This window comes from Delphinus delphis, chromosome 13 (assembly GCF_949987515.2).
Source record: "Delphinus delphis chromosome 13, mDelDel1.2, whole genome shotgun sequence".
In the NCBI taxonomy this organism is placed as follows: domain Eukaryota; kingdom Metazoa; phylum Chordata; class Mammalia; order Artiodactyla; family Delphinidae; genus Delphinus; species Delphinus delphis.
Genome location: NC_082695.1, coordinates 73,136,201 through 73,148,818, shown reverse-complemented (window position 1 = coordinate 73,148,818; position 12,618 = coordinate 73,136,201). Strand labels below are relative to the sequence as shown.

The 12,618-nt window shown below is 48.0% G+C and overlaps 1 long non-coding RNA gene across 1 annotated transcript in view; it reads left to right on the top strand.

Annotated features, from left to right (window-relative positions):
* The window catches only part of LOC132436312 (uncharacterized), a 43,593-nt gene that overhangs the window by 19,558 nt on the left and 11,417 nt on the right, over window positions 1-12,618 (top strand). The window contains exon 3 of the long non-coding RNA XR_009521764.1: window positions 12,416-12,563. This is a non-coding gene — a long non-coding RNA (uncharacterized lncRNA). The remainder of the gene's footprint in view (window positions 1-12,415; window positions 12,564-12,618) is intronic.

The window sequence follows — 12,618 nt, the reverse complement described above, 5'->3', positions numbered from 1 at the left end:
ATTGACTTTTCCTCTGACCTAGCTCGATCCAGCATTGCCCAACTCTCTCCAAACACTGCATAACGGCTGTTTGTGTGGAGATGAAAAGCTCTCTGTTGACTTGATTTCCAAACCCTGCCTTTTGGAATTGACACAAGAAGAGGGCAAATTGCTCTCCAGGCTTGACCATCCGGTCAGTCTACTCCAACCCCCTATCCCAGCTCTCTGGCTCCATCTACTCAAACAGAAGCTATTGAAACAGATATCAGTAACACAGATAAAGCGTAGAGCAACATGGGCTTTGAACCCCAGGGCCAAAAGGCTTGTTGCAAACTGGTCAACTTCTTTCTGTGGCTTCTAGCCCCCAGGGGTGAAAGGCCAAAGCTCCTCTTCTTCCCTGAGACAGCTCTGTGTGTGGTCCAGTCCCCGGGATGGGGTGGGCGGGACACAGGGCGTGATCTGCACCTTCAGAGACGCCTCATCAGCGTTCCAGGTTGCCAGAGCCCCAGGGTTGCTGTTGGCTGCACGTGGGGGGAAGACGCCCAAATCAGTGCAAAGACAGCATGCGGTTAAAGCACAAACTCTGAAACCAGACCACCTGATCTATCCCTTACAGGCTCCGTGACCTCGCATGAGTTTTAAAAAATCTCTGTACCTTGATTTCCCCATCTGCAAAATGGAAATAACAATGCACCTACACAGTAAGGTTGTCAGGAGGATCAAATGTGTTCATAATTCTAAAGCCGCTTAGAACACTGCCTGGCACATAGGGTGTTTCAAATAAATCAGTGGTTCTGAAACTTCAGCACGAATAAGAATCTCCAGGATAACTTATTTAAGTGGAGTTTACAGGGCTCCATTTTCTGAGGGGCTTTAGGTGAGAGCCTGAGGTTTTTTTATTTTTATCACCCATCCCCAGGTGAATCTGAGGCAGGTGGTCAGCACTGCCTGGTCCCGGCTATGCCTGCATCTCCCACCTGAGCAACAGGACCCTGCTTCCCTTGGGACTGGCTCTAGTTGCGCTATGGGCTTCTCGAGTTTTTGCAGGTGGCTTGTCTGGTGGGTGCTGGAAAGATCTCCTTCTATACCAGTTGATCTTTTGAGTTTCAGCTCAAGTGATATCTCCTCCAGGAAAAATTCTTTACCTGACTTTTTTTTTCATGTGTACAGCATTGTAACTTGACATCTGTACACCTTACATAGTGATCAGTCCCAAAAGTGTAGTCACCACCCACCACCATACAATGGACTCCCTTCACCCATCCCCCAGTCCCCTGTCCCTCTGGTAACCACCAATCTCTTCTCTGTATCTATAAGGGCTTTTTTGTTTTGTTTGTTCATGTTTTGTTTTGCTTTGTTTTAGATTTCACATGTGAGTGAAATCATAGGGTATTTTACTTAGCATAATACCCCCAAGGTCCAGCCATGTTGCTGCAAATGGCAAAATTTCATTCTTTTTTTATGGCTGAGTAATAGTCCATCGTATGTATGTACCACCTCTTCTTTATCCATTCAACCATCAGTGAACACTTAGGTTGTTTCCATGTCTTGGCTATTGTAAATAATGCTGCAATGAACATAGGGGTACATATATATTTTCGAATTAGTGTTTTCACATTCTTTGGATAAATACCCAGAAGTGGGTAGATGGATGATATGGTATTTCTATTAATTTTTTGAGAAATTTCCATAACGTTTTCCATAGTGGCTGCACCAATTTATAATCCCACCAACAGTGTATGAGTGTTCCCTTTTCTCTATATATTCTCCAATACTTGCTGTTTCTTTCTTTCTTTTTTTTTTTAAGTCTTTATTGAATTGTTTACAATATTGCTTCTGTTTTATGTTTTGGTTTTTTGGCCGGGAGGCCTGTGGGATCCTAGCTCCCTGACCAGGGCTCAAACATGCACCCCCTGCATTGGAAGGTGAAGTCTTAACCACTGGACTGCCAGGGAAGTCCCAACACTTGCTGTTGCTTATCTTTTTGATAATAGTCATTCTAACAAGTGTGAGGTGATATCTCATTGTGGTTTTGATTTGCATTTCCCTTATGATTACTGATGCTGAACATCTTTTGATGTGCCTGTTGGTCATCCGTATGTCTTCTTTGGAAAAGTGTGTATTCAGATCCTCTGCCCGTGTTTTTAATTGGGTTGTTTTTTGTTGAGCTGTGTAAGTTCTTTATATATTTTGGATATTAACCTCTTGTCAGATATACGACTTGCAAATATTTTCTCCCATTCAGTAGGTTGCCCTTTTGGTGATAGTTTCCTTTGCTGTGCAGAAGCTTTTTAGTTTGATCTAGTCCCATTTGTTTATTTTTGCTCATGTTTCCCTTGCCCTGAGGAGACATATCCAAAAAGGTATTGCTAAGATCGATGTCAAAGGGGGTACTGCCTATGTTTTCGTCTAGGAGTTTTATGGTTTCAGGTCTTCCATTTAAGTCTTCAATACATTTTTGTGTATAGCAGAAGACAGAGTTCTAGTTTCATTCCTTTGCATGTGGCTGTACAGTTTTCCCAACACCATTTTCTGAGCAGAGTGCTCTTTCTCCATTGTATATTCTTGTCTCCTTTGTTGTATATTAACTGCCCATATAAGCGTGGTTTCCATTGCTTTTGTGCCAGGACCATACTGTGTTGATTACTGTAGCTTTACAGTGTAGTTTGAAATCAGGGCCTGTGATACTTCCAGCTTTGTTCTTCTTTCTCAAGATTGCTTTGGCTGTTCAGGATCTTTTATGTGGTTCCATACGCATTTTAGAATTATTTGTTCTAGTTCTGTGAAATATGCCACTGGGATTTTGATACAGTTTGCACGGAATCAGTAGATCTTCACCTGACTTTTGGACCGACCCTGACCTCTGGGTGGAGGCATAAGCCCTTATCTGCCATTTCACATTCATTTTTTATAAATTTGAAGCAATCCCATTTGGGGCAAAAACCTCATCTGATGGAAAAAATCTGACCTGAACTGACGTGAGGCTATTTATAGTCTTTATTTATTCCATTTAGTGTGTGTATTCACATGCTTGGCTGTAGAAATATTAATGGGTTTGATGACAGTGTGTTGCCCTATCCTCTACTGGCAGTGTTACATAAGGTATGATATATATATATGTATGTGTGTGTATATATATATATATATATATATATATATATATACACACACACACAACATAGTACTTTAATAAAATGCAAAAAAAACCTTCTGCTTTCCAAAGCACACCTGGCCCTAAGAGTTTTGGACTGTGGATCTGTAGCACGTTTTTGCTCTGATTACTGGCTTTCTCCTCTGCCTTGCCACTAAATGAAAACCCTAAAGGCAAAGACCTGAGTTTCATCTTGCGTCCTCCACATCTAGCCCATTTCTTGGTGCAAATAATGATCAGTTGGTGTTTCTTGAATGAACGAATGCTTTCTTGTAGAGGAAACTGTACCTGTCTCTCTTCTCTCTGTGACATACGTGGTACAGTTTGTAAAATTAACTTCACATGGCTCTTTTGGTTCCTCCTCCTTGGGACCAGGCCTGTAGCTGGGTAGGCTGTCTCCAAGTTGGGGTGATAAGGACCTCAAAAGACTGTTTCAGGGCTTCCCTGGTGGCGCAGTGGCTGAGAGTCCGCCTGCTGCTGCAGGGGACACAGGTTCGCGCCCCGGTCCGGGAAGATCCCACATGCCGCGGAGCGGCTGGGCCCGTGAGCCATGGCCGCTGAGCCTGCGCGTCTGGAGCCTGTGCTCCGCAACGGGAGAGGCCACAACAGTGAGAGGACCGCGTACCGAAAAAAAAAAAAAAAAAGTCTGTTTCAAACAGCTAGATTCTTCCACTCTCCGTTTGAGCAGGGTTTTTGAAAAAGAGGGAGCATTTCTGGGGCATTGGAATGTCTTGAACAAAAGAATTTTCCAAGATTGGGGAACAGGTTGAAGGCTTCACGTCTGAGATCTTTTTTTCCTTCTCTGTCCCCAGGACAAAGCTCTATCTGTACACTATCTAAAGGGGAGAATACTCTTCCAGACCCACCCCTCCCGGGCTTGATAAAGGCAAGAACTCCAGGGCAGGAAACTGGGAAAGACACTCCGAACCCAACAGAGCTGTTAGAAAAGAGGGGGATAAGGAGACTCAGAAACAGGATTATAAGAGATTGAGCTTCCATGGTACGTGAGTTCAAGGCCCCTGGCCCTTGTGGTATATCATTGACAATGTGAGAACAATCACATTCTAAGTAAAGGGAAATGGGATGGTTATTAGATAATTCAAGCCCAAATCTCACATTGGTCCAAATTGCCTATGAACACGTGCCGGGGTTGCAAACTCAAATGTCTACCTGGCCAGGCAGATGATGAGTGAAGTGAGCCACATGTGACACAATAGGGAGCGGAGGGGAGTGTGGCGAACGGGAAGGTTTGGGCCTCATTTAAAGAGAGCAGCCCCTACTGAGCTCCTGATGATTAGGGCCAGGGCTTCTCATTTTTCAAGTGAAATTGGAAACCTTGATTTTTAGGTGAAATGTCCCTATCTTAAAAATCCCAGGAAGGTCAAAGTAAGATCATGGACAATCAAGTTATGGCCCACCCATCCCCAGATTGCAACTTTTGTTTCCACACATCTTGGGTGCTGTCCCGTCTTGTGATCTTAGAGTAGTGGGTTTGTGAGTTCCTGACATTTTCTGGAATCATATTCTGAGCTGCGACAATCCCAAGTGGAGGCTGTTTCTCTCATTTGCAGCTTCTTGCCTCCACTGGGGTCACCTCCTTTTCCAAACGCAGAGGCCTCCTCCCACGCCCTGGGCCAGCACCTAAAGGAGATCGCTGGGTAGCCACCAGGAATCACCTGCTCCACGCCTCTGCTTAGACAGCCAAGCGCGGCTCAGATGCCTGAGGTCCTCCAGGGAAACTGCCACCTCTTGAGAACTAAAGCGCTGCTGATACTACGAGGCTTGAAAATTGTGTCTGAAAGGATGAGAAGCAGAGCAAAAAAGGCACGGTGTTCAGTTACTATTTTTTAGGCCACCAGGAGAGTTGGCAGGCGCCAAAGCACTGGGGCCAAGGCGGCACGACTCTCTTAGCAGATCATCTTCTGCAGTTTCAGTGTCTTTTGCTGGCCGTCTCCTTGTTTCTTGTTCTCTTGCCAGAGACCCTAGGTGACTTTCTTACAGACAATCAGGTGGGTCTGTGTCCCTCATCAGGGTCACGAGGTGGAGGACGCTTGTTCGCCAGGCCAGTGTTTGATTATTATTCAGGAAGAGACTGAGGCAGGAAGCAGTGAGGATCCTCCAGACTGAAGCCCACAGATGACCTCCAGGCTCGCTGGAACTAGCACCACCCTGTTCCCCAGGCACCTAACCAGTTCCCTTTAATCCAGCTTTATTGAGCATCCAAGGTACAGAGAGCATTGATGTAGCCTTCGCTTGCAGGCTGCTTACAGAGATGTAGAGGAAGAAGACAATTATACAGATAACCACAGTGAGAGGACAAAAGGGGCAAAGTGCTGTAGGTTCAGAGGAGGGATGAAACTTCATTCGGTGGGGGCAATCAGGAAAGGCTCCCTGGAGGAGGTGACAACTGAGATGGGCTCTGAATTTTAGGTAGATTTGGACATGTGGGGGGGTCACTCCACAGTATGAGCAAAGGCAAGAAGGCAGGAATGTAAGGGGTGTGTTTGGGGGGAATAGTCCGTTTGAGGGAATGTAGGGGCCAGAAGGGAAACTGAGTCAGGAACCTGATCACCAATACCCCGGAGTGCGTGGCTAAGGAATTCAGATTTTCTTGGGTTGACACTGGCAGCCTTTGAAGGATTTCTGCAGGAGACTGCAGTGATCAGAGTTGGGCTCTACTCGGAGCTGTGTGCAAACTAGACTGGGAATCAGGAGAGGGAGAGAGGGGGGTGCGGTCAGGAGCTTCTTATAATTTGGGCAGAAGTTACTGAGGCAAGTAAGGTGTGGGGCATGGGACTGGAGATCAGAGTACGGGTGCGGAGCCCATAAGGATGTGCCTGCCGTCCCAGCCCCTCCCCCTCCTCAGGCATCTGCTCCCGCAATTCCACCAAAACCTCCCGCTTTTGAGACCCCAGTGACACCCTCATTGCCAGTTCCAGTGGTCATTTCTCAGTCTTCCTACTGGGGACCTACCAGCAGCACTTGACACACGTGGTCTCCCCCGCTTCATCAATAAGCTCCCTTCTCCCGGCCTCTAGGACACCACTGGTTCCTGCTGTCCTCCCACCTCTCTGGTCTCTCCTTCCTTCCTGATTGTCTCACCTTCCAGTCCGTGCATCCCTCCTTCTCAGTCTCAGCTTTAAATTCCATCGACATGCTGATGGTACTTAAGTTGGTATCCCCAGCCTGTACCTCTCTCTGAACTTGTACCTTCAACTTTGTACTTGACTCCTTCACTTGGAGGTCTAACAGCTGACTCAATGTTCGTATATTCCAAAAGGGCCTTGACCTTATATCCCAATCCTTCTTAGGGCCTCTGTATTTGCTGTTCCTCTGTCCCCACAAGCTCTTCCCCAAGTAGTCACAAGACTTGCTCCCTCACCTCCTTGAGATCTTTATGCCGACCCACTCTATCTAGATTTGCGCCCTCCCATGCTACCTCCTCCTTCTGCTTGCTTTCATCAACATTTCATGCAACATACATTTTACTTATTTATATATTTGTTGTTTGCTTGCCTCCACTAGAATATATATTTTCTGATGGAAAGGATTTTTGTTTTGTTTTGAATTGCTATATTCCCAGCTGCCGCAAGTGTGTGGTGCATGGTGGCCACTCAGTGCATGTTTGTTGAATGAATGAGTGAACAGAAAACTGAACTCTGTCCCTCTTTGGACTTGGGGAACAAGGCCATGTGAAAGGTCAAAGATAAAGTCCCAATGTGGATGCCTGGAAGATACCAGGGTACAATGCTAAAGAAATTTAGAAACAAAGAAGTTTGAAAGCAGTGTGAGTTTAGATTGGGACGTTTTGAGTTTGAGTGACCTGGGGGGCATCCTAAGATGATACCCGGCAGGATTTGGATATGAGGGTTGAGGGCTCTGGGAGAGATCGGGAGTAGATGTAGATTTGGTCATTGCTTACATGGCGGTGATGGCTTTAAGCCACAAGGGGAGGTGGGGGGAGAGAGAGAGAAAGGGGACACCAAGAACAAATTATTGGGGAACACCTACTTTAGGCAAGTAGTTCAAGAGAGAGAGAATAACCGGGAGACTGAAATGTCATGGAAGCCGAGATAGAATTTCAAGGAAGAAGAAATGGTTGATGATACTGAACAGTGCACACTGCGGGGCAGGATGAAGCCTGGGTGTTAGGTGTGACCACCTAGAGGTCTGCCCTCCTGTTGCCCAAATGCCCTGGATGGCCTTGAGCACCGGGCAGGAGCTCAAGGGCAAGTTGTGGACACAGTGAACTGCCCAGTGGTGTGACCAGACCTGTTCTGGAGGCAGGCTAACCAGAGTGTAGGACGACTGGGGAAGGGAAAGAAAGTGGACACACGCTTTAGGATGATACGGCAGCCGTCCAGACCTAAGGAGTTGCCTGCAAGCGAACGTAGGGGTTGGTGGCTTCCATGTTTAACTTGTAGAGCAAGAAAATGACTGGCCCAAGGTCACCGGGGTCCACAGGGTTCCCGGACCTCCAAGACAGGCATGACCATTGCTCACTCCGTGTCACCAGCAACGGTTATTTCCCAATGCTGTGGCTCTCTGGCCTCCATAGCTAATATTTGTTTCCTATTGATCCAATCCCCAGCCTGTTACTTTTTAACTGGAGTCCAGGGGTTCAAAGGCCTGACTTTTGTTTAAACACTCATTAGGATGGGGAGGGCATGTCCCCTGATAACCTCAACTGATGAACAAGCAAGGATCTTCTGAGTAAATATAGGCTGTGCAGAAGGCCAGACGGGGTGGACCAGAGCGGGGTGAGGCTGGGGGTCGGAGAGGAGAAGACCGCACTGGCAGAGGGCCTCTTCAAATTTGTAAGAGCTGAGTAACTGGAATTCAAAAGACAAATCCCAAACCTAAACTTTCCACCACAAATAATATTAAGTATAAGTTAATATCTAAAATCCTTTATCAAACAGAAACTCTTTAGGAAATGTACATCCTGGCGCTCCATCACATAGTTCCTGAGAGTAGAGAACCCAGCCCTGTGGCCCTTCAACTCCGTTCGACTAAGGGATGCTCGTGTTGCCCTGGGATCTGGAAAATACGGGGCCCTTGCTTTTGACGGTGGAGAGTTCTGTCCTGGGGTGGCGGCCAGAGAGGCACAGCGGCTGCCCGTGAGGGGCTGGGGTTTTTCTTGGAACAGGCCTGTCTTTTCAGGTGGGTGTCCCTTATGCACACTGGATTTTGTGGCTTGAAACAGGGCCTTTGCCCTCAAAAGCCCTCCTCCACTCAGTTTGTTGATGCGTAGATGCCATAATTTCTATCTTTATTCCTGTTGGTTGAAGCCAAGCTTCACCTCTGGAGTTTGAATACTTCTAGAAGGGGTCATGCATGTCGTCTGATCGGTCATGTACATCTTAGTGTAAATGGGTGTCTGGGCTCTTCTCTCCGAGACGAGGTTTGGTGGAGAGGATGGGCCAGGGTGAGTGGCTGCATGGAGGCTTTGAGTCAGACAACCCCGGTTCAGATCTCTCTTCTGTAAGCCTCTTTGCTCTCCCGGTCTGTTTCCTCGTAAGTTGAGGGTGATAATATCTATCGTATTAGACTGATGTGCAGATTTACGGGACGTAGTAGTACTATTAACCTAAGAGAGTAAATTGAAGACTCCGGAGGCTCGGAGATGTCAGCAAGGCCACTATCCCAAGGGGAAATTCATTCTGCAGATCGATGCCGAAGGCTGCTTGTTCCCAAACTCCTTGCCCTGTCCTCGGGGCGCTGCTGGATATCTCCCAGCCTCCCTTGCGGTTAGGTGTGGCCACGTGACTAGGCGAGGCGGGGGCTCTGCCTGGGGGCTGCGGAAGGTGGGATGAGAGACCCCTGCACCTCCAACTCTTAGAGTTTACTGTGCAGACAGTGGACATGTCCTCGGGTGGGCGGAGCTCCAGTTTCCACAAAGAGCTTCTGGGCTCGGCGTGTCGGGGCCCTTACTCTGCTCAAGGGCTTCTCCTGTGTTTTGAGGAAGACGTGGGGAAATCCAGAGGGAGCAGTGGGAGGAGACAAAATTTCCTGCGCTTGTCTACCAGGATTTATTCCCGTCTCGGATGATGTCACTTGAGGTTGATTGAAACTTTTAAAAATCATTCTGGTGTCGAGTCGGCTTGGAAGCGAGAGGCTGCCTGGAGTTCACCCAGCACCCCTCTGTGCTCGGGCCCTTCCCTCCCATGGGGCCTCCTGCACTCTGCTCCCCCCGAGGGGTTTAGGGAATGAGACCAGCTTGATGTGTTTCCAGGGTTCCCCTGAAAACCTAGGTTTTCTGCCTGAAGTGGGATACTGACCGGTCTGACCCTGACCCTGACCCTGGTGGCTGCCTGTCCCCAGCTGGGCCGCTAGCACCCCTCCTGCCCTCATTTCTGCCCTGGGCTCAGTGACGAGCAGCCCTTCTGCTGCAGACAAGCCGCTGGAGGGAAGGGACAGGGTGAGAGGTCACACTAGCCCCCAGGGACCCACAGGGGCACCGTTGAGAAGCTAATCGCCCCTCCCTGGGGGCGTGCAGTTCCCAGGAATGCGGATCCCTCACGGCCATCATCCCCCGTCTCTGCAGGGCTGCCCTGGCTTCTCCCGAGGGCAACAAGTGAGGACCAACCCTGGGCCTCCAAGCTAACGTCACTGGGCAGGTAGGGAGTGATCAAAGGCAAGAAGCCGGGACCCACACGGCCAAGGCCCTTCTGAGTCAAACATTCCGCAATCGTGGGATCGAAGCTTGATGAGCCCCGGGCACATAACAGTGCAGAATAATCATCTGCCTTTAGCTGGTCTTGTTATTCAGTCTGAACAAGGCCACGAAGGATTGAAAACTGGTAACTTCTTAGTTCTGGGAACTGTATGTAAAACCCCCACGGTACAGTATTGCTTAGAAATTGCCCAAATGTATCATTTCCCTTTCATCACAGTGGGATGCGCCTCTCCGCTGTCACTGAGTCATCTTCAGTGCTCAGGCGGGAGCTTTCCTGGCTGCAAGGCCCTTACACGACCCCCAAGCTAACTTGTCTGCGAGCAAACTTCTTCTGCAGAGAGAAGAAAAGGCTCTCCCCAGGCATTAGGGTGAGGAGAGGCGAGCAGAGGGCTTTGGGAGGAAACGTGTGTTCTGCCCTCGCACCATCAAGGCCTCGAGCCCCCGTCCCTGCGGCTCTGTGCCCTGTTCCTACGGTGAGCGATGCCCTGAGGCTGCAGAAATGCAGGTGACGGTGCCCCATCCATGTGTTACGGGAACACCTGAAGTGGCAAGTTGGCTGGACACCCGGCCAAGGACGGGATTAAGTTAGAACAGGCAGCTCAGACTTCAAGATACCGGCAAGTCCAGCAGGCGGACACACAGGAGCCGCGAGCGAGGGGGCCTGGGCTGGGCCGATGCACGGGAGGCTGGGGCCTCCGACCTCCTCCCTGAGGCACTGGGTGCTGAGGGCACCCCAAGGCCCAGCTGAGGGGAGATGCCGCTTTGCCCAGGGGCAGGGGGCGGCCGCTCCACTGCTTTCCATCGAATTCATCCTTTGTCACCTGTGACTTGCTGCTAGGTTGGATGTGGGATTCGTAGGGAAAGGGAAGGAGGCACAGCCTGGGGACACTGGCTGGGGAGGAGCTGGGGTGCTACAAAGGGGCTGAGCAGGAAGGTGACAGGCTGACTGGACTCACCTTTTCCTCAGGCTGGGCCTGAGGTCAGCCCTACAAAGGGAATCTTGGTTCTCTCCTTCTCAGTCCCCACCAGTGGGTGTCCCGAGCTGGGGCCAGGGTCCTGCAGCCCACTTACGAAGGGGTCTGTATTGGGTCTTATTAAAAGTCACCATCATGTTGTTTTCCTGTCCAATTTAAGTCCTATAAAAACTTGCTTAGACATCCCACAGCCCGAGTCCTCTGGAAACTCAGTTTTGAGAAGTGTTGTCTCCCAGATGAGGGCGCACCAAAGGGACGGGAAAGTGGCATCTGCCCTCTTATGTCCAGGGACCCCTTTGAACGTGGCTCCCCAGAGCCAGCCACAGCGATGAGAATCCCTGGATACCCATGCTCACCATCTTACCAGGGACGTTAGAGTTTCAGAAGCGCCTATAGGACTTCAGAGCAGGTTAAGAGCTTCCTAACTTAGCAACTGTGTAACTGATGTATGATGATTTAGTCCTATTTCATGTATCTCATCATTTGTGTTTTTCTCTGTGAGCGTATACAAAGTTCAGAGTGGCTCTATCTGCCGGTACCGTCCTTGTCTGTTCCTGTAAGGCTGGAGGAAGCCGCAGGAACTCAGAAGGCTGTCCCATACCTTTCCAGCAAGATACCATCTACAGCTGACTGAAACAGACAAGTAGCAAGAAACCAGGATGCAATTATGTCCTGATTTGGATGTTACCTCCTGGCAGTCCCAGAGGGAGCAAGTTAAGGCCATCGAGAGGAGGCTTAGGCACTAGAGAAAAAGGGGAAAAAATTTTGAGGAGTCTACGTGTTTTATCAGGGAATTGACATGAGATCTGGATTCTGATAGCATCTCCCTTCTGAGAACCACCTTGAGCTTCATTACTGAGTCTCATTAACTGACATAAATTGAGGGTTAGATGAAAACTAGAGGTGAAAATGCCTTTCCAGGAATGGACGTTATATTACCACTTGGGTAATACATCAAGTCATTAATTCTCAAATTTAATAAAAAGACAGACGGCTAAGAATAGAGGTGCATCCCATTAAGCTCAAGCCATGTGTTCTGGGCAGCCTTTAATGATGTTTTTAAAGATGTGGAACTTCTAGGGAGATTAAGGACGTGAACATACTATCTATAAATCCGCAGGCATTTAAATAACCTCCGAGACAATCAAGGCGATGCGCTCGCAAAGAAGCTTTAAATCAGACAACCCGTAATACGTGATGTAGAAAAAGTTCCAGCTTCCATAATTCTTTATTAAATATTTGACAAGTTGCATCACTTCTTTACAACGACTTCATTTTGTCACATTACTCTTTTGCTGTCAGGTAAAACAATCCACAATTTCTCTTTAGATCTCCCAAGAAAAACGAAAAGCAAAAAGGATTTGTCCTTCAACTAAACGTTTTCTGTCTGTATCAAATTCAACCGTATTTTACAGCTATTCTGATTGTGAAAATGAGCATTTATCCATACGTTGTCTTCTAAAAATTTTCCAAGTTGTTTGGTTTTTAATCACTGTATCAAATGGTACTTGGCTTTATTTAGGAGGTGGGTTTATAATAAAAAGTTATGAAACATTGAGAATTCATTTGGAATGCTTGAAACTGTTTTTCACCTTAAAAGTCACTGTTTTTTCATGTTTCGTTTGATAATAGGTGCTGAGTTAAGAGATGACGGCATATTATATCATCATCTTCCTGGGGTGCTCTCAGGCTCTGAGGGTCAGAATTCTCAGGACACAGCTTGGAGAAAACTGTAGAAGGGACTAAACTCTCACTCCCTTTCGAAACCAGATTCCTCAAGGTAGGTGTAAAAATGCTATACAAATATGTAAAGATATATTTGGACAGCATAGGTA